The 26,805-nt window shown below is 42.6% G+C and overlaps 1 protein-coding gene across 4 annotated transcripts in view; it reads left to right on the plus strand.

Moving 5' to 3' along the window:
• The window catches only part of ZNF516 (zinc finger protein 516), a 286,502-nt gene that overhangs the window by 20,575 nt on the left and 239,122 nt on the right, over positions 1-26,805 (plus strand). The window lies entirely within an intron of this gene.

Raw genomic sequence — 26,805 nt, forward strand, 5'->3', positions numbered from 1 at the left:
GGAAGTTGGGGATCTCTGTGTGAAGGCGGGGGAGGGAGGGGAGGCTCGGATGTCCCTCCCACCGATGACATCCCGAGGTGCCGAGTGCTCATCACCCGGACGCCTTCGTGCCCAGGGCGTTTCTCTGGGCTCCACCGTAGCAGCAAATGTCGTCACACGAATGCGTTTATTATTCACCTGTTAGTGCATGGAAAGAGGGCCTCCCATTTTGATGTCGAACCTTGATAACAATTGTAGGAAGTTTGTTTTTGAGGCTTGCGGTGTGCAGGGACTCTCTCTGCACCGAGGATGGAGTTGTAAAACGAGAGACTCTCTTTACTTTAGAAAATGGTGCCAAAGTAGTCCGAATGTGGTAATGTGCCCAAAGTAGTTAGTGCTTCTCTGTTGGGTAAATTTTTTGACATTGCTCCATGCCTTATTAAGCTATCTAGCGCCAAGATACTCTAGTGGCGTATGTTTGTACTACACTGTAATTGCATGTATAATTGCATGTATTTAGTGCTTTGTTAGCACTTTATACATTTTGTTGATTGAAGTGACGGAGAGGCAGCGGACCCGCTTTTGACATCGCCACATGCCCACGCCGAACAAACCCATTTCCCTAGCTGCAGTCTTTAATTTGTTTCAGGCCAGCCATGCTTTTTGTGAGTTTTATAAAAGTGTATATTTGGTGTCGGTTACGTGCCCATGTGTGCTTTTGTGGATCTGTGTTTGATTATACACACAGCCCCATTTAGCACCCCCCTCACAAGCCGGCCTCCTACCCCACATGCGGAGGACTTTACCGCCATTGCACCATCAGTGATAAGATATGCAAAACCCTCTGTACAACCTGTGGAATTTGATATGATAGGAACGGCCCAGGGTGCCGGAAGAAGCAGACACCACCGTGAGAAAGGGGTGAGAATCAGGCGAAAGCGGTGCGTCGCCCCCCTGCATTACGCATTTATGTATTTTGCAATAACTGCGTCATGACGTAAGTATGCTTGGAACCGCTCCTGTGGACGTCCGTGATGCTGTCTGAAGTGCTTACAGGAAAAACAGATTAGAAGATTAACATCTGTTAACATGGCCGTTTTATCTGCAGCCAGAAATAGGTCAGCGCTTCCTTCAGGAGCCCGGCTGCTGCTGCACACGGGGCGTAATGACATTTTACTAATGACTGTGTGCCTGTTGGCCCTAATGTACATTTTGCATCGCATTGAATCAGTGGCCTGGTTATAGCTTTGGTTCCGACATCTATTTTTTGGTCAAAGAGCGGGGGCGACTAGCCTAAACCCCGGTTAGCTGGCTCTCGTGTACCCGTTGGTGCCTTTTCATTAAATTAGTGAAAAGTGCTAAGACTTGTTTTAACCACCAGTGTAAACCCGCTCAGCTTTCAATGGCTCCGCCCTTGAGTGAGTGACAGCTCTGGCACCCAACGAGCAGTGTCCGTCGTTAAACAGAGGCTCATTCTGACGATATCTTGCCTCACTGGCCGGACACAGTCATCTGCCTTCAACTCTCCACCTTTCTCTCTAACCTTCTACCATTTATATTTCTGGTTATGCTGTAACTCGTTTTCCAATATCCCTCTCCATGTGCCTCCCTGTCTCTGGTTTTGTACTTGATGATTGCCTGTTTTTTGTTTTTCTTTCTGTTTCTCTTTCTGTGCTATAGATGTGACTGCCTGTGATCACTCTCCATGACTCACAATAGGTCCGTTGAGCAGACAGAGTTGGCCAGTTGGGACGGTCCACGTGATGATTGGCTCTTTTCTGTTGATAGTCCTTCTGTGGAATCAATGGACGCTTTTTTTCTGCTTTGTGTGCATAATTAGTTTATTGCACTTACAGCCCCGTGACCACGCGAAGGAAACATTACACACCACAGTCACATGAACAGTGTGCACATTGACCGTTTTTGATGCTAACAAGGAGCGTGCTCTGTCAGTGAGCACCCCACACCGGTCCCTGGTAGCGCACTCGATGGCCGCAATCAAATATGACCGTCCCAAGTGGGTTTCCGGTCTCTCGGGATACTAAATTTAGTTTTACCGGAAGTGTCGTGAAGCTAATATTAAACCGCTGTTGTATCTAGTATTGCAGCTGCACTTGTGGCTGCGATTTGCTATGTGGTTTATGTTGCTTTTGATGTAGCGCTTTGGGCAGAAAGTAAATGTTAGTTGCGAGTCTCCGCCCAGTGAGCTCGCGCTGTATCAGCGTGTTTAGAGTGTTGGTTCGGGTTAATGGTAGTGCAGCTAATTGAGAGGTGATGTAGGCCGACTGTAGGATCGGCTCACTTACAACCAGCCCATCGGATGTGTTGCCTGTCTACGGTGCCTTACTTGGAGCCCTCATGTCTTGCTGCACTAGTGACTGGCGCCTACACAGAACCCGAATTTTTGTTGTTTTCTGGTGCTTTGTTATCAAGAGGCCACAGGGCTTTAAGTGGGATGACAAAACTTGGGGGGGGGAGGCGTCTCAAAGGGGCGTGGCCAGTGTAATTAAGGGCGTGGCTTAAACACATGTATGCTAAAAATCCGTGCTTAGCATAGTGTGCTGCCCCACTTGTATTTTGCTGTTTCTGTCATTGCATTCAGCTATATGATACAACAGGTGACATCAAAAATAGAACAAGTAACGACTATTGGCTTTGTTAATGGTTGTTAGTTGCATAAGTTAAATAAGCAGGAAACTGTGGCTTGTATATAATATTGAACAAACTTCCACTTAAAGCCCTTGAGACACCACCACAATGTTGCTGGTCCTGAGTTTCAAAAAGAGAAAGGAAATCCAGAGAGAAAATGATTCTCTTTAAAGGATTTCTCTTCCCCTACAACTCTCACCTGGCATGACGTCATGCTGTAGCGTCTCCACTTGTGAGAAGTGGGCAGTGTGAGCACGTGCACATGATGTACCTGCTGTCACTGCAGTTCGGGAAAAAACGGACCGCCTGTGCCAGGGCACAAAACAGAGCCCGATTGAGACCTGTTTCGGTGCCCCCTTTCAAAAACTGCCGGTGCTCAGCACCGGTGAGACCCGGCCTACTTAAAGCCCCGAGAGGCCATTTGACTAACTAAACCACATTAAACTTGGATAGAATTGGGAACTGGAATCAAGTGCCTTTTATCTTTCAGCACTAAGATATTTTGTAAAGTGAAAGAAAAAAGGCAGAAATCCAATAACTTTCAATAAATTGACTGGTATCATTAACACAGCCCATATGACTAGACTCGCATCTAGTTATTCATGTTATCCTGTTACTGCTGCAATCTATGTTCATGGGTCCACAAAGTTAGCACGTGAAATTCATTGGTCTAGTGGCCAGGAAACCTGGGTCTCAAATGCACTATCCTCGCTTGACAACACTACCACCTCGTGTATGTTTATTTTCTTCCCTCCACTAATTTGTCACCACTCTGGTCTGCTAAAGGTCCAGAGGCTCTTACCACAGATTTAGAGCTTATCGAAAAAATAAAATTTACTGTCTTTCAGAATGACTTGTTAGCTGCTGCAAAATGTGTTTTCTATTAAGTTCAGAAGTGGGCAGGATTTGGAAATTCCCTTCGTTTTCTCTCTCTCCTTGCACCCCCATCTCCCCGTTAAGCCACTCGCCTCATTCATGCACATTATCTCCTCCCCTCAAAAAAATGTGATTGCATGAGGGGTTTGAGAAAGCTTCCCTTTTTTATTTTTCATATTGCCTTTGCTTTGGTTTTATAATAGTTTTTCTCCTTCAGATTCCGTAACTGCTTGATTGAGTGATACAGCTGGTGCTGCTTTGTCATGTTTAGGTGTGTTACGGGAGAAGAGGGGAGGGACCCTTATGATGATGGCTGTGGCTTGGCTCATATGGACTCAACAAGCCATCCACTGTAGAGTAGAGTGTGCCACAATCAATCATACACTGTGTAAGAAACACGTTTCAAGAGGAGAAGAAACACGCAAGGCTCATCTTTTATTGACAGTTATAAACGTGGTCAGAAATTTGCTAAGGCTAAGAACATCATCCTTGTATGTAGATTAAGATGCCTTGTTATCATTGGGGATTGCTTTGATAAAGCATTTCCTTCTTGATTCTGTGTGGGCTAATTTACCCATAAATGTAGGTAGTGCTTTGGTAATATCATTCCAATCTTCTGTTTGCCATGCTTTGGTTGCAGCTTGAAAGCAACACCTAGCATCTGACAAATAATGACATTAGTGCGTCAGTGCTGGCAACGAGACCTCTGGCTTTGTGCATGTCGTATTACTCAATGTGTTAGTTATTTGTGTTGTTTTGGCAGCCTCTGGAACCTTTCACCATCACCGCATGGCATGTGATCTTGCCAGTTGGGCCAGTATAGTGGATGAGGCAAGCCCAGACTTATTGGGGTGCTTTAAATAGAAACATGGGAGAAAGCTGTGTCTCTTGATGACTCTGAATCACATGATCTGGACATGCATAAGTGCATGCTTGTGTCACTGATGTGGCATCATGAGCTTTGCAACAGTTGGTTGTGGAGAGCAATACGTACGTTTTCAACCTACAAGTAGGTTGAATACTCTTACTGTGTACACCATTGTATAAATATATGTATGTATATATATATATATGTGTGTGTGTTTGTGTGTATTTGTGACTCATACCCACATCCTTCAGTAGTCCAGGATGGACATTGTATAGTTTTGAGTGTTGATAACTTGTGTGTATCATTCCTTTGGATGTGTTTGATGGCGTGAATTAGTGCCAGATCTTTTTAAAGTATTGCATTATCAATGGTTATCTGGATGTTGGGTAGGGTACCAGAATATTGTATTCAAAATATTATCTGACATAAATATAGGGTCCAAATTAGCATTCAAGAGAATATTACCTCACTGGAGTTATTAATCGATAATCTACACCCAATGGGACAGTATTTTTGTAAACTCTATTTACGATAGCTTTGTCTAATATAGTTGGTTTGGATTTACATGGATGTGTTTGCGTGGAGTTACATGCCTTGACTTGTGTTTTTGGATACCTCTGCCGTTGGTCTCATATAGCCACCTGCAAGGGGAAGAAAAATGGTATGACAGGATAACGCTTCACAAGCATTCATCTATCTATAGTTTGGACTGACTTTGGGTTAGAAGATCAGCGTAAAAGCCTTGGTGTAAATAGATGAGTGATGGACTATGAAAATGTCTCTAAAATGGCGGCTTCTGCTGTGTTGTGTCAAGAATCCCATACTAGTCCAAAGCGTTGCTTCTCAGATGCTGAAGCATGGCGCTTGCTTGCAATATGGTACTTGTATTCTGTCCCATAAGGCTAGGCCCTTTGTGAAAGTTTTAAATTGGCCCTAATGGACCAAAAGGTTGTGGAGTCAGTGTTTTGCTGTTTCTGGATTCTCAGCTGCCTGCGAAAAGGCAGATGGGTACAGAATGAGTCCTCACTGGAGATGTCTTTCACCATAGCTAGTGGGTTGAACACTATAAGTGAAAAACATGTCTATCTCGAGTAATGCCTTCTGAGAAGGAATGGAAGTCCATCATCCCTGGGTCTCAATTATTTTCAGTCATTTCCTTTGTTTCTGTTGCGATTCAAGGTTGAGGTTTTCTATTTGACCATTTTATGTATCATTGATTTGCTGTATGTTATTAATTAACTATTTTAACTAAAATATGCGAGTGTGCTGTAGTTGATTTGGTAGAGGCTTGCTTTTACTCAAAAAGTAGATTGATGATGATTTATTGGTGTGTGGATCTAAGAGGTGCTCCCAGTTATATCGTTTTCAGTCCAGTTCGTTGGGCGAGCTAAGTGACAGGTCTGGTTAGGTACACAAAGGCATATTTTGTCAAGTGTGCTTAGCCTCAGAGTGTGCCACATCGAGAGGCACCTTTCTGACTCATTTGGGAAAGGGAGTATTAGTCACAAAGTTTTGAGGAGGCAGAGGTGCACAGGTGATTGTTTATGTTTTGGAAGAAAGGTGAACAATAATAGTTTTATGCTTATCAAGCACTTGTTATAAAGGTTCGCTATAGAATTACAAACGAACGAGTAAGTTGTCATAAAAGTGGATGGGATGCTTTGGGTACAGCTATTGATATGGCAACGTCATCTCAATGAAGATTACATTTTTGACCTTGTGTAAAATAGCTTCACTGCTCCAAAGATGATGCCATCATTTGTGTGTAATGGAGACATTGATATGAAAAGCTTAATAGTGTGTTTATGTACAGACATAAACATTTTCATCTACTTTTGTGGTGGTTGACTGTATGAGTATCATAAGCGCTGACCAGTGTTTAATTTGTAAGGGACTAGGTTCCAGGACCTAAATATTTGCTTAGAAGCCCATAGTCAGTATGTCATCGACCAGGCTGCTGAATATCACGACTGCCAGTCTTGACTCCACCTCTTGCATTTTTAATCCTCCACCACAATCCCAGTTTTTGTCTCACGTTTTCAGATTTTTTTCTCATCCATTTTCTGCCACTGTCGCTGTTTTTCCATCTTTCTCCTCCTCCTTTCTCTCTTTTGTGTTTTTCTCTCTTTTAGTCTGGGTCAAAGTCTGTTGAGGAAAAGTAAGTGCTGCTTCCCAAAAATGGTGCCAGGGGGCCCTATCTGCAACCACTGGCTCAATTTAAGTGCTGGATCTGGCATAATTATTGTTTACAAAGACATTGCTCTATTGGGTGTAGATTTTCTATTATTAACTCCCAATGTGGGAATATTTTTGTGGATTTCATTTAGGACACAATATTTTTGTCAGACGATATTCTGACAACAATTTTCTGGCACCACACCCTATGGGGTTAGTGATCCCAATCTCGGGGTGATGAAGAGCAGCTAAGGCAAACAGTTCAGAAAATGTGAAAGGACTTTTTCTTTGTTTGGAAACGTGGGATGGTCACACAACAAAACTGGTCTTGCAAGTTTCTCCAAACACAACATATTCAGGCTACTGCTTAAAAATTCACTTTATTTTCCCCTGCTTAGCCCACGATTGGACGCCTGTTTTTTTTTAGAAAAAACGAACGAGGCCCTGAGAGTGGTGCTTGCTCTGAAGCCCCGATAGCCCCACTGTGTTTGGAACACGTGGACTGATCGGACCAACAAGAGTGGGAGTGTCGCGCGAGTTCCCAGCTCTATGGTTCAGTGAGCCATTTTAATCAGCCAGGAGATGGGAAGTGAAGACGTTAGGTGATCAAGTGGCTGTGGGAGGCACGTAGACTGATTAATCCCACAGGAACCTAGCAGTCTGTTGACTTTGAGATTTGAGCATAGCCCGGGTTCAGTACACTGTTCTGTGTGTCCCCACTGAGGTTTGTTATTGGAGTTACCCGTGCATACCCTTTTAATTTGGTGCAGTGTGCGCATTTTGGTACCAAGAAGTACATACAGAATGGATTAGTGACGGGTACAATATCAGGTGTGATAGGTATGCATTCGGAAAAGGGCGCCTTTCCCAGAGAAACTAATCTCTGAATGTCCTGGTTCGCCCAAGATCCTCTTTAAAAGCGCGAAGCTTACTGTCGGGTTTCTAAGGCAAGGAAACTGAGATAATACGTACATTTTTTATAAACATACGATTAACTGATGGAGCGTGTTGCTTTTCTGATTTTTCAGTTTTCTTCGTGTTGTCCAAACAAACTGCTCTTTTCACACTTTCAGCTGGCACGCGTTCCAAACACATGGAAAAAAAAGCTAAGAAACGTGCGTATTTGGTGGAAAAAAATAACCCTTTCTCCTGAGACCAGACGATGTCTTTGTAAACCGACAGCTTTTCAGGTGCCCCTCAGCTGCAAGTCGGATTGCATTTCGTTTAACCACGGGGGTGGGCGGTTTACCTTTCACAGAGGTAAAAACAGCCGCCATCTTGTATATTCTCCCTGCCATAAGTCTTTGATTGGAATCATGTCTTCCGGGGACCAGAGAAGCAGGTGTCATCGCGAGTGCCTCTCGGCCTGCTAAATGTGTACAGTCACCTGTCTGTATTTCCACGGGCTTCATCCTTTCAACACTTGGGGAGGGTGCTGAGGATGTCATTATTAGCTATGGTGCTGCCTGGGTGGGTGTTTGTGGTTTTTCAGCCGCCAGCCTTCTTTATCAAGCTGCAGAGTATTTACCTGCCAGTACTGCGGAGCATTGGGAAGACTGCAGCAGTTTATTAGAACGAAATCAATTGGACCTGTCTGATGTCTCTGCTACATTTTCCTCCATGCCAGAAATAGCCCAGTGACTATAAGCGAATAGAATTTCATCCCGAAAGACTTTGTAGGCCAGCATGAGTTATCGTATTCCGTAAATGCACGCTGACAGTGTGCTTTGGGACCTTTTTGTCTTTGAGCAAGTTGATACTGTTTTTGTGGGCACTCAAGGGGGTCTGCGAACAATTAACATGGAGAATACATTTTTTTATTTTTTTATTTCGGGTGCTAGTATAAGGTATTTTATGGGCTGTGTGTTACTCATCAGTATTTGTCCATTGCACACAGGACCCAGGGATCAGTAGTAGGCGTTGCAGTTAGAGAAGAGACATAGAGTTATGCAATTTTGCAGCTGCTGCGTTTTCTACATAATTTATGGTTTTGTCGCAGTTTAACCTAATCCATTATCTGCAGAATCAATCAAAAACATTTGTTTGTAACTCACACGGATCAAAAGTGTTGACATAATCCATTAGCTGCAGAATTTAACCAAAATATTAGTTTGTAGCTCCTACAGATCAAAAGTTACTAAAAACGCTTCCACACATGTTGATGTGCAGTTCCAAGGCCCCTTGCAAAAGTTGACTGGTTATCTCTCTGTTGTTTGTTGCTATATTTGGATGCTAGACGTCCTCTAATGAGCTGAAAACTTTCCCCACATAGTGTTAATATGTGTAGAAATGACAAAATAGGTAATACTACAACAAAATGTGCCCATCCAACGTGCATTTCTTGCAGCATAATTCCAGTGGCCGTGCATATAGACTTGCTATCGATAAGCATTACCCTATTGCGAGGTTAAATTGCCTGCATTTGGATAACTTTTAACATAAACATTTCAGTATTAGTGCTCATCAAGTCTTTATTTTTGTGTGGACCCTGCCTTTTGGTTGGGTTTGCGCTTTAATAATATCACATACAGATACTTAGATATATTTAGAGATTGATGACTGTTCCTTGTGCAAAGTCTGAATAATTATCTTTTATGTAACAGCGGGAAACTCATTAGGAATGCCAGTGCCTTCATTAGCTCGCCATGGGTATTTACTAACTGCGGAAAATCCTCCCGCGTGGCATACAAAATGTTACCCCTATGCTTTTGAATGTGCTTGTGGGGTACTTCTTCTCCTCGGTGCATGTGGGGGCCGCCAAGTCTGAAGCAGGCTCAGCAAAAGCGTGCTTGAGCGCAGTCTCTCAGTATTACCTGCTATGACCATCTGAAGTACACATGCCTGGAACTGAATTGCAAAGTCTTAAATTGGGATATTGTCTCTTACAGAAATGGCGAGGCCTACCTCAGATTTCTTCGTAGTAGGGGTAACCGTGGAACCCCATTGAAGTTCAGGTCCCGGGCGACTTGCCTCATGGTGGAATTTAGACCAAGGCTTTGTATCAGAACTATTCGTGATGGCTACCTCGCCACAAGGACTAACCAGTGTGTGTTGGATGGGAGAGTAGGATAGTTCCATATTCATTAACTCCTTGTTAAACACACAGTTGTGTTGTATTCACAGCTGTCTTTGACTGCTTGGGAGTCTCCATTATAGACTAATTTTCACGATTGGCTGCATCAATGTGGATAACAAATTCAGCAGCAATGAACTCAGTAATCTAAAATGTGAGTAGAACCTCCTTGCCTTTGCCAGTCACTCGCTCTGGACTGTTAAGTAGACCTTAAATCAAGAAAAAAAATATTGACATACAAGAAGGAAACACTTGTTTTTTTTAAACTTATTAACTTGTTAATGTACTTCATTGGTGATTTTCCCGTCAGGCATTTGCAAATATATAAAACTCTGCAAAAGTTGCCTTTGAAAATAGTTTTAAACAATATAATTAGCGCACATCGAGCTAGATTAGAGCGATACTGTCGCATAAATGTAAACCTGTAGGTACATACGTCTGGAAAGGTGAACACAACACGTGAAATAACGCAGCAAGGCCTCATGCAAGAAGCATTTTGAGTAGTGAAAAACACTGCGACCCCGGGTTGCAAGAAAATAGTTTCCATGACAACCTTGAAAAGTTGAAACAAGGTATTCCCTGCTCTCAGAGTAAATAACATGTTTTTTACTTGTGATCACTCGAAGTAAGATTGTGACAGAACTGATTGCGGACTTTAATCCTGCCAAGAGCGTAACTGACCAACATTGCCACCTAGGTATAGGATTGGCCTGTTGTGGTCACTGCACGCTAAACGTGTGACGTCTTTAAGGAATGGTAAGTGCAGCGGTGCAACAGGCGTTTGTTCTGTGGAATGTGCCTTCCGGGTTCATTATCGCCTCGGCTGACAAGGCCTGGGGAAGCAGACATATTCAGTTAAACGTATGTAGCATAACTATTTGTGTCTGCAATGCACTATCCATGTCCCAAGCTCAGCTGTTGCATGTTCAAAATGTTTCGTCTAGGGCTGCTTGCAGGAAACTGTCATGGTCCAGTCCCTTCGCGAGAAATGTCGTAAGACAGGAACAAAGATGTCTGCTGCTCCGAGCGTCTGCTCAGAGAGACGCCAGAGAACCGGGGTTCTAGGATGGCGGCTTGTGGAGGGGCATACCTTAAAAGGTTACTCACATGCGCCGTAATGACCCTTTCTGTGTACGTGGCAGCATATACTCTTGTTACCTGTTATCCCTTAAAGCTTTGCACACTTTTGCAACGAATGTTAGTGTGGTTTTCTGTCTGAAGTTTCTTTTGTATTTGTCTTGAAGCGAGCAAATAACTGAGCGCGGCGCGCTCACTGTTCTGTGTTACTCTCCGTGTTGTTGTGGTTACCCCCTCCCCCATCTCCTTTCAGGCAGCAGTGAGCTGCCTGCCACCAAGATTACATTTCCTGCTCCGAATGTCACTCTGGGGGGGAAAAAGGGGGAAGTTGTGAAAAGGTTGACTGGTCACCTTTCTGTAGCTTATTGCTGAATTTGGGCGTTAAACTGTTACTAGTGAGGTGAGCTTTGGTCAACAATTTTAGCATGCGTGCTATCATATCGCAAAGTGTGCCACATAAGTGTGCTGCATAATTTGCCCATTCCTGCCGTTATTTTGACCCTTCCCTGCCGCATAATTTCAGTGTCCCTGGCTTTATTGCACTCTTTGCACGGGTGTCTGGAGAATGAATCAACAACCAAACCAGATGTGTGCCAAAATGATACACTTTCCAGCTGCATTCCACACCCCCACATACAACTATTGATATAACCCTAAAAATGTCTGTTCTTTTTATCATTTACAATTAAATGGCCTCTACAGTTGAGCATCAACAGCCCTTGGTAGAAGATCCAACAGACCAGTTACCAGTGGTTTCTTATTGGGACATCTATAGGTACATTAGTCAGCTGAAGAGCTGGTATGGGGATAATTGCTCTTGATTACCGTTTTATCTTGGAAATGGTTAGTGGCAGATGGTGGTTTAATTTGGTGACATTGAATTAACTTGTTGAAATTTCACTTGTCTTTTCTACTGACTATGTAAAACCCCATGGCAAAAAAACCAACATGATGCAACTGGATGAAGTAGCAACTATTGGTATTTATTTCAGTGAAACTTTCCGTAAGATGAGCAAAGTTCTGTGATTGGGTAGCTGCTTATGCCATACCTGTGATTAGGCCCATAGTTCATTGCAGTATCATTTGTTTCTGAGCTGTTGTCTTGGACACGGGAATTATGCAGCAACAGAGGACAAGATTCTGTGGCAAAGCTGACTATATTATGTGGCAAAAACAAGAAAATTACGCTCCATAATATAAAGCAGCATATTTTCTGTCAGTATTAATTTGCTGTCTTGTCATTTTAGAACACAATGCTGTCTGGGAAAACGTTTAACTTTATCAGTACTAGTTTAACACCAGAACACAAAATAACAGTGATTAAAGGTTGACCGCTTAATCTATGTGACGAAGGATCGACCTCTTTGTGACACAATGCATGGTGCTTTTTTAGGTCTTACCTAGTGGCGGCTTCAACTGCTTGTTGTTGACAACCCTTTGCTAATTATACATTAAAATATAGACATATGGTGGGCATTGATTCAGCCCCTTGCTCTTGATGGATGGCTGTCTGTGACTTTCCTCACTGTTCTTTGTTTGTCCTGCCTCTTGTGGCTTTCTTCTTTACTGCCTTCTGATTGGATGACTTGAGGCTTTCCATTGTTGCTCGCAGAGAACTACTTTTGTTATTGTGTTTTTCTGCACTCCATGGGAGTGCATGTGGGTTCTTGCTCCTTTCCTTGTGTGGTGCTTCCCCCTATCAAATAGCCACACTGTGCTATCTGTGCTTCCCTCTGCGCTATTTGTGCTACCTGTGCCCCCTGTGCCCCCTCCCCACTCCATCTGTTGCTTTGCTTTTATTTTTTCCCTCCTCCCTGTTTGCCTCAAACTCCTCCCTAGTTCTTACCTGCATTGACCTCCCCCTCTCAACTGCGCCTCCTCCGTTGAGTTTTCCCAGCCCTACCGTCATGGTGTTCATCTTCTTATTGAAAACCATGTATTATTAAAATTTTGGGAGGACCTAGGACCTGCAATTTGTTCCTGCACTGCTTCTTTTTCAGAATGTACTTTTATGCACTTTTACATTAATCATATTTGTTTCCTGCTCCAAGAAAGGTGCCCATCATGTTGGAATGGTAAATAAAAAGCCCACAATGGTGGCCGGATCATATTGTATATGTGTGCATGCATAGTGACCCATGCACGTACATGCATTATCTTCTTGGGCCACTGTTGCGCCATTATACATACTTGATGTTGCATTTATTTTGGCCGATGTTGAACAGCAGTGGGAAATACCATTTTTTTGTTTTTTGAAATTAATAAACAGCGTTAGGAAGAAACGTTGGCATGCCAATAAGTCTACATTGGTAGTGGTAAGGCAAGGTAAGGCAGATTGGCTTAGCCAAGGCTTGTTTATTAAATTACGTTATGGGCCTTTGAAGCTAGAAACAATTTGTTTGTTGGAAACTATAAATTATGCAGCTGATGGTGGATTATGTGGCAAGAGTGCTAAACCCATAAGTGTGTTGAAAATACAGGAGTCTCAGAAACACACATTTCAGGTGGCCTGGACTTTAGGTGATCTTTTTTTCGCTTTCATCAGTAAATTAGGCCAGCACTCTTTTTACGCAGTGGCCTGAATACAGTGTGCATAGGGAGCTGTAAAGTCTTTATTCTGGAATGCTTTGGTTAATCACCAATCTTATAAGAGCCATTCTGTGGTAGTAAGAGAACCCTAAAATGTGTATTCCGAGCCACTGTTTCGGTGATCCAATTTGCTGATCTGTGACCAAGCATGACGATTCAGTAGTACAAGGGAGGGCAAGTGTCATGGGTGACCTCTTCTATTCCATCGTTTTGTTTCAAGTGGCATCTTGAAGGTTACATTTCCCTGCATTTTAGAGTTTTACAGGAAGAAAAAAAAACTCGCAGCCATTGGTAGACAGTTACAGCTGGCGTCTAATGAATCGCTCTTAATAGACCTGGAGTAGCTAAGGTCGATGCTGTGAGTAACACATTTAATCTAATTTAAGGGTGCAGGTCTGTTGCTTGTCGCCAGCTATGGAGATGTTCTACACTGGCCCCAGGAAGGGTTTCTCCAACCCAGATGTACACTCTGCTTTCGTAGGACCATTAGTTGCTTTTACTCCCATATACGGCTGCTTCCTCGAGATAATCTTGTCTACCTGTACACTGGAAAACTCTGCTGAATAGTGTTAAATCAACAAGAGCCACCTCTTTAAATGAAAATGCCGCTCCCCCCTCCCCCCTTCAAGGGCTGGACCGATACTCCCGGCAGTGCGGCCACTCTCTGCCCCGACTAGCATATTGGGTTCTAAATCCCCGCTGCCGCCCTACACATCGATTTTCCTGCGGCTCCATCCCTCCCCCACCCGTACTCATGGGTCTTTCCTGGTTATAGTTTTAGTTCATAGAGGCACAGCACCACACATGGATCTATATCCCCGAAACTGAGGTGGGGTGGGCTCCTCTGTAAGGTACTAAGTCTCACATGACCCCCCATGTCAATGGCGTGTCGATGTGTTCTTAATTGCAATGTTATTTTAGTGGCACATGTACCCCTGCCTCGTCTTTGTTGATTCAAAAACCAATAAAGAAATATATTTTCAAAGAAATCAATGAGAGCCCACGGAATTTCATAAGAAAACCCAGGTATGTCCATTTCTTGAGTTCTTTATTTATTTTCCTGCTTCATTCCATAGGTTTGTCCTCCTCTGTGCCAAAGCTCTTGGGTAGCTGGCTTAAGTGAAAAGGAGACATATTCTAAATGGAAAACAGCCCTCACATCAAAGCCGTCAGCCTGCATGCAGTTACAATGCGGTCATTACAACGACCGCGTTGTAACAACGCATACCATTACCCTGCAAGTCGAAACAACGACTTGCGGAGGGGGAGAAGGTGTTGGATTTAAAATCCAACACTTTCCCTACTGTCCGCACAGACTGGTGTTGGAATAGTAAATTATACTATTCCAACATCCAGTGCCCCCCTCCGCAAGTCGTTGTTCCAACTTGCGGGGTAACGGTATGCGTTGTAACGACCGCGTTCTAATTGCATGCGAAGTGAAGGCATGCGTGAAAAGGAGGCATATTCGGCTTAAATACTTCTTATAAGGGATAGACACAAAATTGAAAGGAATCGGGTAAATCATAATGATCTAGTTGTTTTTGTTTTTAAACTGTGGCAAATTAAGCTGGATTTCTTGCCATGTATTCGACCAGAGAAGGTTTTTATTGTCATTTTTTTTCATTTCTGAGCACAGACAGCCTATTGTGAAGCTAAGAATAAAAGCATTTTCTTCCTAAGACTTAAAAATGTATAAACAATTGCGCTTTCCTGCAGTGGTGCATTGTGCTTTCTGTAGCTCGGTGAAAGTCATGTGAGTTGCCATAACGAAAAGGTACACATTAACTTTGTTCCTTTGTTTGGATCCTGTATTTGGTGCTCTCTTGTATTGGCAGTGACATGTTGTGGATGGAAAGATTACAATTTGGCTCCTCAAAAGTAAAGTTTAGTGGTTTTGCGCTCTTAGAGGTGCTGTTTGTGAAGTATTTATTGTCTGCCTTTTTTGTATGCGAAATGCAAAGTCTGTGCAATTAAAGGTCCTTGCTCCTGATTTTAGCATCCTGACAAAATGTGCTTGTTACTCTCTAAATGCCAAGACTAGTTCAGCGCGCAATGCAAGAGCTGCCGATGTGCAGTTAATACCGAGACAGACACGCTTTATTAGGTTTTAGAGTCTAGCTCCTTTCATTTTTCGCACATTGATTTTGGCTCCAGCCGCTGCTCTTTTTACCACTGAAATCCTACGAAATATTAACACATTTAAAGAGCTGCACATATACAGCATTCCCTCCATACCTTCCTGTTTGTTGTAGTTGGTGCCCTTGGTGCAATGTTTATGCCTAGATGTGGTCCCCATGCTCACCGAGCCACATGCCTTCAGCTATACCTTACCTTAGTTGGCTGGACCTGGTGTGGGCTTTTTTGTGTTTTCGTCTGGAGGGGAATTGGCCTGGCAGGTCTGCTTCACCCGTCCTGTGGGTAGCGCCACTGGAATTATGAGATTGTGCTGCTAGTTTGACATAATTTGAACCAGATAATCCCTCATCTGCAGCATAATCTGCAGATTTTAAGACAAAAAAAATCTCTTTCTAGCGCAAACTATTCAAAAGTTAGTATAAACGTAGAAAAACGTGTTGCCGCTCAGTGGAAGACCCATTGGAAAGGTTGACTGGTCACCTTTCTGTAGTTTATTGCTATATTTGGGTGTTCAACTGTTGCTAATGAGGTGCAATTTATGCCCAGGTCGTACTAATAAGTGTAAAAATGACGAAATAATTAATACAATCACAAAATGTGCCACACAATGCTGCATAATTTGCCTTTTCTTGCCGCATAATTTACTCAACGCTGCTGCATTATATGACCCTCCCCTGCCGCATAATTCCAGTGGCCCTACCTATGGGAGTAGGACAACAATTTATTTGCATATGGCTGTTTTTTTTGTCTAGTGTGGCAGAGTGGGTGGAAAAAAATGAACTGTAGTTCAGGCGGAAGGGTTGCCAGTTGATGGGATTAATTCACGCATTCCATCAATCACTTTACTGCTTGTTGTATGTGGCCTTAGTGCCCTGGGACTAAAGTTGCCATGACTGAAATAGGCAGAAACTGGTCTGCGGTTGCTTGTGTTTCCTTCAGGAGGGGACCCAGACTTGCCGCTCGGGATGAACTGTTCTCATGAGATCTGGGTCAGTACTGACTTGCATGAAGTGGGCCTCTGTTTTGGGTGGCATGGTGGGCACAAATTGCAGCCCGAGCATCCACATCTGGCTGATATTAATTCAAGCATTCTAGCACCTTATTGATTCTTGCGTACAGCTTCACTTGCATTTTACTTCTTCACGTGGGTTCATAGCAGTGTCATTTTATGTCTGTTTTTGTTTTACCTTTACATTTGATGACAAGGAGTTGATAATGCTTTTTGTTCCCTGGCCCAAAAATACTGAGTAACATATTCTCGAGGGCACAATGTGCAAAAAATACTGTTATGTATCTATTCCCTAATTAAAGGTATTCCATATTTTAATTACATTGCAACTATTGGTGACTTTTGTCACTTTTGACTTTAACTTTTCTTCTCTGTCCTGGGTCAATTTTTGGTTCCTCTGCCCTTCCACCCCCTTTCTTTGAAAATGATTGTGCTTGTGGACGCGCAAGGTGGTGATTCCAGCAAACATGAGGAGAGAAAGCAACTGGGCACTTGCTTTCTATGCATATTTTTGATGTTGCTAGAACTATTATCTGACTGTTGCATGACGTCACACATAGATACTCTGTTATTACACACCTGAACTCTGCAAGTGTTCAAATTGACAGGAGGGTCGCACTAACCCAAAACTTGACAGATGTTTTCCCCCACATTGTAGTTCATTTGATCGAATATAGTTTTCAAATGGTTGCTGTAGAAAACATATTTATCGAAGGAGCGGATGCCCTACAAATTGAGGGGTTATTGACTGATTTGGCGTCCAATGGAGTGATTTAATGTTTCATGATAGAAAAGGTCTCAGCACGTTGATACATGGTCCACGCTTCGACGCCTGGTTTATCTTACCAGATGAATCCCTATGAGGAATATTTACTGAGGAGTTTTGTGATTCTTGTCGTGTTCAGTTCCTTAAACAGGTTGTGTTTGTGCCTATACTTCGAGGATGGGGTCAGGACAGTGGGTCAACAGAGCCCATGTTGCAAGACCACGTGTTGATCGGGCAGTTAAAGATGCACAGTTAAACCATTTTTGACCTTTTTTGCGTTTTTATCAATTCGAGGTGACTAGTCTGAGATTTGTCCCAAAATTTCTTCGCAGCAGAGGAAAAGGCAGGGGGCATCTTGTTAAATTACATAATATTTTCTCTAGGAAATTACACACTTTTGCACTTCAAAAAGAATAATTTGGCTTTGCCTGCAGCTGCTCCCATTTCCTCATCAAAGAATGGACCTGAAGGTGAGGTGCATTCTGGTACCAGTTTGTATTTAAAAACCACTCGGATCTATCTCTCTCTCTCTCTCTCTCTCTCTCTCTCTCTCTCTCTCTCTCTCTCTCTCTCTCTCTCTCTCTCTCTCTCTCTCTCTCTCTCTCAAATGATGCTTGTATGGGTGTGCAACAGCTTTGTGCCTTTATCAGTTTAGCCATCCTGTAGCCTTGGAAAAATAAGTAACCGCATTTTTAGATTTTTTTCCCCATATGCGATCATCTAACTTACCCTTTAGAGAAGGAAGATAGGTAATTGGAGACACGCTTATTGCTTGTTTTGATGCTCGGTGACTTAGTGATTGTAAAAACTATTAAGAGTGCACTAGCTTAAAGTAAAAAGGTGGGCCACCTAAAAAGAAATTGCTCCTTCCTGATTGACCCATACTCTTGTAAAATATTCACCTTTATTATTTTACACTTTATTGCTGAACATATTCCTACCTAACCATGTCATGTGTATGTTCGGTGCACTACAGCAACCCTTAACCAGTGCCACCTGATAACAGTTTGTGTGCTTCCTTCCATACGCGTACAACTAGATGATAAAACAGCTTCTATTAGTCTTACTTATATACTGTAGTTGTAAATAAAAAGTTCTAGCTTGGTATGAGGAACATTTATTCTTTTCTAGAATTCTTTTACTTGGTTTAATAAGACAAAATAAACCATTATACAGCGGATATATTGTTCGTAGCAAAGTCAACAGATCAGTAGAAGACATTGTTTCAACTCGTACATCGTAGTAATGCATCAACTAGAATTTTATAAGTCACTTGGATACTTCCTTGGAAGTAATCCCACATCAACTGTCAGACTAACTAGTATTTCTAGACGAGACCCTTTGGCTTTATACACAAACCCTTCCGCTTTAGCACAGATGTCCATGCCACCAGTCGGCCATGCCCTGTCAGATCTGCAGTAGCAGGCAAGATTTCCCTTGGCTGTCAACATGCCCAAGGCTACCAGCAGTCGTGCCCTTCTACAACAACCCACCTGCTTCATCAGCCTGAGTATTGGCAGTTTGGGGTCAGGTATAACAGGTAGGCCTACTATTTGATCGGTGTGTTGTGTATCCAAGACCAATAACGTATAATCGGTCAAGGCTAGATAGCATGAAATCATTTTCCATGCTCTACTTTACATCTAAGGCGACTAGGTTCTGGGCTTCTGTTCATTTTGCATTGTCTGGTTGGAGTGTAATATTTATGGTGGAAGTATTTTAATTGAATTAGCCACATTATCATAAATACTGTCTGTACTCGGGGAGCCGTTTTAGTCTCCTTCGGGGTATCACTATCGTCCTCTGAGCAATCTGAGTTGTGCGCAGTTCTATCAGTGACTTGCGAGCATATGGTAATTATTTATGTTTTTTCAGTCGGTAGATTTGAGGATGGACTGCACTGTTCATTCCACACTTCTAGGATGTGTTTGATTGTTGGGTTAAATTGGAACACAGGTCAGTGGCAACTACCGGGTAGCCCAGCGTGTTTTAGATGTACTGCTGAAATCGGCATTTCACAGCATGTTTGATGTCTCTTGATGACACTGCAAAGAAGTTTATTGATTTTGAAGACAATTCTGCACCACTGAAAATACTAAAGGCCAAAAAGTCCTACGTGTACTGCATGAATTGTTTTCCAGTATTTACTGTTGTGTTTTAAAGGAAGGTATGGTTCATAGAAAGGACTGGACATTTCATCTCCACGTGCAGGAAGTCAAGAAAGCAACTATGACTCCTGACCCTACCATGTTCACCATGAGATAGATGTCTTACCAGAAGTAAAGCATCTCTCTTTCGGCTCCTCACATAAGCTCTGAGTTGTACAAGGAGGTCCCTTATGTCATTGTGACTGGACAGATGTCATCGTGCCTGGACAGCTCTTTGCTAACCATCAGTCCAGTGACTGGACCGATAAAGACAATGAACAAGGGAGGCCTGTGGTAACCACGGATAGTTATTTCACAGTTGTATTCTGCTAGCTTCTGTAAATGCTTGAGGCACTTGTAGTTGAGGATATCTCCAACATTGGGGTCCTTTTTGTTAAGTTGCTAAAAATATTTGTATTTGATAATCTACTTTACAGTGCAGAGCACATTTACGCAAGTCAAGTGAATGTGTTTCAGAGCAGAACATCTTTCCTAGCACTGTCTAAAACTGTTTAAGTGTAAAAAGAGTACTTGCAAGTGCGGATATTAATAGAACATGTACATCAAAACAGACACTTGCAATTTGTATATATTGTAAAACTGGAGTAGGCCAGATAAGGGGGGGGGGGGAAATGCAGGTCTTCAAACTGCTGTAAATTCAAGTGTCTTCTACTTGATTGTTAAGCTGTTTTTATTGACCAAGGTTATATCCACATTGTTTACACAGGGCTTTTTCTTAAATTTGTTTGCCATTGAGCTAATCTGAATTAAGTATATTATTAACACTTGTACTTTCATAGAAAACGCATTAAGAGGAATGGGGTTCATTGATTTGGTGTACTGGATTAAAATCTAATTAGGCTCCTGAGCAAGACGTCAGAATCTTAATATTTCTAAACAGCAAATTGATTTAGCAAGTCGGTAATTTATTTCTAGGTGGATTAGAGATCGCTGCATGCGTGCCATACAGTTGTCCTGGCAGGGTCATCTTAATGTTCCGAAACGTGTCGTGTGCTGCTTTTCTTTTATGAAAAATAATTTTGTCAGGATATGTAATGCAGAAGAATATAATTCAGTAAATCAGATCAGTAGTTGAGACAAAAACAATAGCAATGTACACGCCTAAAATAATGGCTGATATAGAAATTATTTGGGAAGTGAGGTCAGAACAAGATCATGATAGCCAGCGTGGTGAGACTCGGATGACTTTACTACCAGGAGTGTTGATTCTCATATAAACCTGGTGTGCCTGGGAAGGCTTGATGGCCTAAAGGGCAATATATTAATTCAGAATGTTTCAGACTTGTTAAATGACAGACCAGTAGCAAATGAGTCAGTCTAACAAAGTTCTCGGTTGTCAGTGTACAGGTTTGTGTTGGAAAGATACTGGTGCAAGTTGTATTTTTAATACAGTGTTGATATTAAGAAGATACCTGTCATGTGGAGGATTGAATGAAACACAGAAATATGAGTTCATTACCTGCACCAGGTTATCGAATGTGTGTACATTATTTTGTACCAGGACACACTTCAGATGCTGTTATTGATTTTACCTTAGCCGTGTGAACTCTTTCCTGGCCAGGTGTTTTCTTTTACGACTCTGAAACAAAGTGGAATCTGCAAGTGAAATGCTTTGAAAGTAAAGTATCGTTGTTCTTAAAAACAAAGCTTTTTCTTCTAATTGTTTTTTCAAAAATCATACTTTTTGGGTTTCCTGAAAATTAATTTCCCAAAGTGCTCATCGTAGTGTTTTCTTCACCATCACCATAATGGATGATCCAGAATAAGGCGACTGGTACCCGTGCGTTAGAAGCCAAAAAGGGAGAGATTGGCAGATGGCTGTGATAAGTATGTCTGTAGGGATCACATCAACACGTTTTACAAATCATAACTGACTCAAGTAAGCATGAGATTGAAGGTAGCGGCTTCATGACTTAGACAAATTATGGCCCGCTAAAGAGACATGGGGTACAAACATGAGAACGTTTCAGAAACCTTGACAAAGGGAGCTTAAATGACAGGATTTTCCTATAATTAGTTTCTCCATCTTGGATGTGTTAATTGATAAATGCATCCTCAGCCGACTCTTCTGTTTGAATCCTGATGAGGTATGATCCTGATGAGGTATGGCTAACTGGTAATCACTCATGTAAACATAACAACTCACCTCCAAGTACAGCAAACCTTACAAGTGAGTGACAGGTTTTTTATAATGCCATTTTCTCGCCATCGGCATGAGGTGGAGCAGATAATCAAATAACAATGGGCATATTATCAAGCCAGAAAACTGCCGCTAAAACAGCGATAATGGGCTTGATAATATGCTGTATGGAATTCCAATTGAAGTCCATGTTAAATGTCCTTCACATTTAACATGGGCTTCAATTGGAATTCCATAGAGCATATTATCAAGCCCATTATCGCCGATTTAGCAGCAGTTTTCTGCCGCTAAAGCGGCGATAATTTTATCGCCTGGCTTGATAATATGCTGCAATGTTGCTAGTAGACAAAATAGTAATCATATTGTGATAAAATAACAAAAACTTGATCACAGGCCTACAAGCCCTCAAACTTTTTTGCAGAACTGTTTTGGAGTGCCTTGTGTGACAACATGCCTCTCATTTTTTGGTATTAGATGGCCTCCAGCGTTACCCATTGCTTAATCATTAACCTCTTCAGTGCCCATGACGAGCTGGACTCGTCATGGGCCGCGGTTGCGCTGTGCCCATGACGAGTCCAGCTCGTCATAAACCCCGCCCGCTAATGTAACGGCCGGCACAGGGCGGGGAAAGGGCGTGGCACTGAAGGGGTTAACCTTAATTTTTCACTGTAAAGTCATAACAATGGCAGAATATGTGCCCTATTAAAATGTGTAGCTTAACATAATTGTCTGGTTTCATTTTCCTTAGAACTTGCTGACTCCAATACCACTCTTAATTCGAAATACTTTTCTCATTGTCGGTCGCATCCATCACAGTAGCCCAGTTTTGCGGTCATAACATTGCACTGTTTACTGAGCTATGAAAGAATTCTTGCTAATTAAAAATAGCTTGGCTTAAGTCATTTACATGACCCCTCAGTGCTGTTGGAATCTTTATTTGCCCGGTGTGGGGAAAAACCCAGAGAAAAGTACTCTAAACTACACCTGTTGTTATTATTTCCCACGGACTTGAATGTTTCGAGTAGCATCTGCCCTCCACGTGAAATTCTCTTTTGTAAAGCTATTTATTTATTAATGTTTCCAGATTAACACCGACTATAGTATGGTATACGAAACGTATTTCCAAAACAAATGTATTTGATGACAATCAAAATAAAACACACATAATACAAACTATTACAGCATGACACCATAACTGAGTATCAACAAAATTCAAGGATAAAGAATATAGCTGTAATAGTTCTTATTAAAACTGCAAATAAAATATATATACACTGTCCCTATTTTACTTGACCTGCAGTCTCTTGGTAATTACATTTTGGTACGACATATGTGCACCTCTCTGTGAAAATATATAGGGCATGACTTACGGCCTGTTTCACAAAGGGCCTCTGCAGTCATGGCGGAGGCCCGCAGTCCTGGCTGGCCCTTCGTACTGCAGTTACCCATTGTGGGGCCCTCGCCACGAGTGCTTCCCTGTGATGCACAGTATTCACATCAATGATGTTATTCCAAATGCTGCACTGATGTTATCAATGATGTTATAGAACATGTAAGTGATGTAATTTTTTTAGGTAAATAGCTGTGCATGGCGCTGGTTCAAGGTATAGGGTATGAGTTATAGTTACTAGAGATAACTCCAACTGGTGAATTTCAGTGTTTTTTTTTAGTTTAAAATATTACGTTGTCACTGAAATTCTCATCTAACTGTAACATCACTATAACCTTTGTTTTTTTTAGTGAATATCTAGGGTTTACACATGCATATACCTTTATAGACATTCTTCATTAAAATGTTTGACTGTATGCGTGTGTGTGTGTATATGTGTATGTATATGTATATATATATAAATATTTAGCTATTGATAAATACTCACTTATAAACAAAGTCAGATTTAAACATTTTAATTAAACAACGCTGTTGCACAATGAAAGATAGCTCGAAACGTAATGTGTGTGTCAAGGTGCAATGTCTGTTTATTTTTCTGTGTTGCCTTGTAGCACATTCAATAGTTATGGTGGGGCACACGGGGAGGGCAGGAAGAGTAGAGCTGGGGCACAAACTCCCTCCTCTACAGATGCCAGTGTTTCCAAAGTGTATGGTGATTTAAAAAGTGAGAAACTAAGATTACATTTAGATTTGGGTAGTTCCAACTAGTATTGCCTATGTGGGTGACTCCTGCGTTCCATTGCTGGTGTCATGGGCCATGCATTGTCACAGGAATTGTGCTTGCTTGGCGTAGCATGCAGGCTAAATTACGTTTTAAAATGCATTTATAATTAATTCACCGAAGTTGATAAATAGCAATAAATATAATGATGTTTCGCCTACTAAAGGTTTGTTTGGAGAAAGAACTCTCAGGCAGAGATTCTCCTAACTTTAAGAGTTAAGGGTTATATTCAACGTTAGATATCCTAACACAGTGCTGATTTTATTATGCAAGTTTGTGCTTCCTTACCTTGTTTGTGTTGTGTGATGTATCATGTAATACACCCTTGACAGCATCAGATTATGGAGCTGAAGGTGAACACAATGACAGGGTGTGAATCTCCTGATAATCATTGTAGCCACACTTATTGTTATCATTTTTTCATGCAGTAGCACATAACATCGTTGGTCCTGAGGAAGGCCGAGACACTTTTGTAGGTCAAATGGCTGAAACATGTAGACCTGATACATGGACAGACGTGGTTATTATTTTCAAACCGCACATGCACTGTTTTTAATCCTGACACCAAGAGTTAACTGATAAAGCTCTTTTTTCTCTTGGTAGTTAGATTTAACACACAATTCACGTTTTGCACTGCGCCTGTTTCTTTAACGTAATGTGCTTTACATCTCTTGGATTTCAGTAGATCCTATATCCTAATAGCATCTCAATAAAAACATCCCTGAGCTCCGCCCTTGTAGTGAGGGAGTTGTAGCCCTTGGCTGCACTAGGTGTTGCAGGCAAGAGGAGAAATCCCAGATGATGAAGCATGCCCCCTTGGTGGGTGAGGGAATTCCGTCCTTTTTTAAGGACTCCCCACAATAAATGATTGAAAGTTCTTTTTGCCTATGTCTTAGCTCCCTAAGGTTTCGGTGAAGCCTGCCAGACCCGCAGCTATCTTGGTGTTATATAAATAGTTGCGTTGCGGAAATTATCCGTGCAGGTCTTTAAACTTCCCTTGGGCCCTCCACTCCTGGTTTTGTGTAATTTTTTAACCTTACATGTCACCAGCCAGGGTCTGCGTCTGCTTGTCGGGCTGGAATCCAGTTATTGCCAAGAACCTGTTTCTCTGTGTGGGGACTCCGTCTGTTGTCAGCCAGGAATGTTACAGCTTGTTCCATTCCTATGAAGGGCCTCATTCACAGTGCTGTGACCAGCTGCTGAAGACATTCCTGTTTGTTCTAGAAGCCGGATGGTTCCACTGCTTTAAGTAGGGTGCAGCTAGGGCCAAAGTAAAAAACTATTTCACTGTACGATAAAACCATATATGTTATGCTGCTCAGTAGTAATTTAGAAGCTAAACCTATGCAGAGGAGGAAAAATCCACGAATTGAGGTAAAATCTCAATTCACTCGCCTGTCAGACCTCAAAAAGGGCACTATTTGCATTGAGAAATAGCCATACACTGTCTCATGCTGCGTTGATGGACAGCCGTGCAGTCACATGCTGCATTGATGGACAGCCGTACACTGCCTCGTGTTGCGTTGATGGACAGTCGTACAGTTTCATGCTGCATTGATGGACAGCTGTACAGTCTCATGCTGCATTGGTGGACAGCCGTACAGTCTCATGCTGCATTGTTGGATAGCCGTACAGTCTCATACTGCATTTATGGAAGCTGCACAGTCTCATGCTGCGTTGATGGACAGCCATACAGTCTCATGCTGCGTTGATGGACAGCCTTACACAGTCTCATGCTGTGTTGATGGACAGCTGTACACTGTGCGTTGATGGACAGCTGTACAGCCTCATGCTGCATTGATAGACAGCCGTACACTGTCTCATGCTGCGTTGATGGACAGCTGTATTCTGTCTCGTGCTGCGTTGATGGACAGCTGTACAGTCTCATGCTGCATTGCTGGACAGCCGTACAGTCTCATGCTGCATTGTTGGATAGCCGTACAGTCTCATACTGCATTTATGGAAGCCGCACAGTCTCATGCTGCGTTGATGGACAGCCATACAGTCTCATGCTGCGTTGATGGACAGCCTTACACAGTCTCATGCTGTGTTGATGGACAGCTGTACACTGTGCGTTGATGGACAGCTGTACAGCCTCATGCTGCATTGATAGACAGCCGTACACTGTCTCATGCTGCGTTGATGGACAGCCATACAGTCTCATGCTGCGTTGATGGACAGCCTTACACAGTCTCATGCTGTGTTGATGGACAGCTGTACACTGTGCGTTGATGGACAGCTGTACAGCCTCATGCTGCATTGGTGGACAGCCGTACAGTCTCATGTTGCATTGTTGGATAGCCGTACAGTCTCATACTGCATTGATGGAACACCGTACACTGTCTCGTGCTGCGTTGATGGACAGCTGTACAGCCTCATGCTGCGTTGATGGACAGCCACACAGTCTCATGCTGCGTTGATGGACAGCCTTACACTGTCTCATGCTGTGTTGATGGACAGCTGTACATTCTCATGCTGCGTTCATGGACAGCTGCACCCTATCTCATGCTGCGTTCATGGACAGCTGTGCACTATCGCATGCTGCATTGATGGAAAACCGTACACTGTCTCATGCTGCGTTGATGGACAGCTGTACAGTCTCATTCTGCGTTGATGGACAGCCATACAGTCTCATGCTGCGTTGATGGACAGCCTTACACTGTCTCATGCTGTGTTGATGGACAGCTGTACATTCTCATGCTGCGTTCATGGACAGCTGTGCACTATCTCATGCTGCATTGATGGGAAACCGTACACTGTCTCATGCTGCGTTGATGGACAGCCATACAGTCTCATGCTGTGTTGATGGACAGCTGTACACTGTGCGTTGATGGACAGCTGTGCAGCCTCATGCTGCATTGATAGACAGCCGTACACTGTCTCATGCTGCGTTGATGGACAGCTGTACAGTCTCATTCTGCGTTGATGGACAGCCATACAGATGCTGCGTTGATGGACAGCCTTACACTGTCTCATGCTGTGTTGATGGACAGCTGTACAGTCTCATGCTGTATTGATGGACAGCTGTATTCTGTCTCATGCTGCGTTGATGGACAGCTGTACAGTCTCATGCTGCATTGATGGACAGTCGTACAGTCTCATGCTGCATTGTTGGATAGCCGTACAGTC

The sequence above is a fragment of the Triturus cristatus genome, chromosome 5_2 (assembly GCF_964204655.1).
Source record: "Triturus cristatus chromosome 5_2, aTriCri1.1, whole genome shotgun sequence".
NCBI lineage: Eukaryota > Metazoa > Chordata > Amphibia > Caudata > Salamandridae > Triturus > Triturus cristatus.